The following is a 1890-nucleotide window of genomic DNA, read 5'->3' on the forward strand; positions in this document are numbered from 1 at the left end:
ATCCTTAAACCAATTTATACTCATTTATTTCATCTTAAACCTTCAAATCCTATCATTCATATGTAATTCAAGAATTACATTAATAAATCAACATGTTTGAATTCCGTTTTTAACACTTCGTATATCTTAACTAGATTGATGACAAGTCAAATATAACTTTCAATTCTAGTTATGAACTCTATTCCAAGATTTCATTTAAGAACTTCAAATCTTAAATCTCTCCTAACTCAATCATCCTTTGATGTTAAGATAACTTAAGCTTTCCTTAAGCTTAGTTATCATCTAATAATCAAAACCCAATATTAAATTTAACAAGAAACTCAATAATCAGAAATCTTACCTTTGCTTTGGTTCACGCGTACAAGGAAGAAAGAAGAAGAAGATAAGTCTGGAAGCCTTTGGTTCTCTCCTTTTCAACCCACTTGTATTCATATATATATCCTTATCCCTTGTTTAATTAATTGATCCTTGCAATGACTCTTTTGCCCTTCCATTCCTACTTCCTTTCAATTCAATCCTACACAATCATTTACATATATATCTTTATACTATTCATTCATTCTATTTTAATCACCAAAATTTGAAACTTTTCAATTTAGTCACTAACCCGGTATTGAGGATGTTACACAACTCAAGGGATTCTTGATTATGAGCATTCTGATGTATGGGGGCCTTCCACGACATCGTCTTTGGGTGGATCTAGGTATTATGTTACTTTTATTGATGATTTTTCACGGAAAGTTTGGGTGTATTTTTTTGAAACAGAAATCTGAAGTTTTTGAGAAGTTAAAGCTGTGGAAAGCTGAGGTAGAAAACCAAACAGGACGAAAAATCAAGTGTTTGCGGTCTGACAATGGTACGGAGTACACAGATTCACAGTTCTTACACTTCTTTAAGGAGCACGGGATTAAGAGACATTTTACAGTGCGCAAGACACCACAATAGAATGGTGTTGCGGAACGGATGAACAGGTCGTTGAATGAAAGAGCCAGATGTTTGCGGTTGAATGTGGGGCTTCCCAAACACTTCTGGGCCGAGGCTGTTAACATGGCGTGTTATCTTATCAACATATCGCCAAGGGCATCATTGGCTGGGAAAGTTGCAGAAGAGGTATGGATTGGTCATGATGTTAGTTTTGATAACTTACGGATTTTTGGTTGTCCTGCTTATGTGCATGTACCTGCTGATGAGAGATCCAAACTTGATGCAAAATCGAAGGAGTGCATTTTTCTGGGTTACAAGAAAGGTGTCAAAGGATTCAAGTTATGGGATCCAGTTGCGAAGAAAATTGTGATAAGTAGAGATGTTGTTTTTGATGAACAATCCATGTTGCAACAGAAGAAAGACACGACAGTGGTGGATTTCGAGCAGTTTCTAGTTGAGAAACCAGAAACTTCTCAACCGACTTCTGGTGGTTCCACTACGGATGATTTGCAGGATTATAGTTTCGCCAGAGATAGGGTGAGACGGACGAATATAAAGCCTCCGAGTAGATTGGGTTTTGAAGACTTGGTCTCTTTTGCACTTATTGTTAGCAGTGATGATCCGGTTAATTTTCATGATGCTGTTACTAGTCAGGAAAACGACAAGTGGATGGCAGCCATGGTTGAGGAGATGGATTCTTTGAATCAGAATCGTACATGGGAGTTGGTTCGCCTTCCTGAGGGTAAAAAGCCGATTGGTTGCAAATGAGTGTATAAGAAGAAACCAGCAGTAATAGAAAAAGAGGGGGAGAAGTTCAAGTTCAAGGCTCGTTTGGTAGCAAAGGTTTTTTCACAGCAGAAAGGAGTTGATTATGATGAAATTTTTTCTCCTGTGGTCAGGCACACTTCAATCCGAGCATTACTTGCATTGGTGGCCAGTTGGGATTTGCATTTAGAGCAGATGGAT

The sequence above is a fragment of the Hibiscus syriacus genome, unplaced genomic scaffold, assembly GCF_006381635.1.
Source record: "Hibiscus syriacus cultivar Baekdansim isolate YM2019G1 unplaced genomic scaffold, ASM638163v2 tig00110057_pilon, whole genome shotgun sequence".
Taxonomy (NCBI): domain Eukaryota; kingdom Viridiplantae; phylum Streptophyta; class Magnoliopsida; order Malvales; family Malvaceae; genus Hibiscus; species Hibiscus syriacus.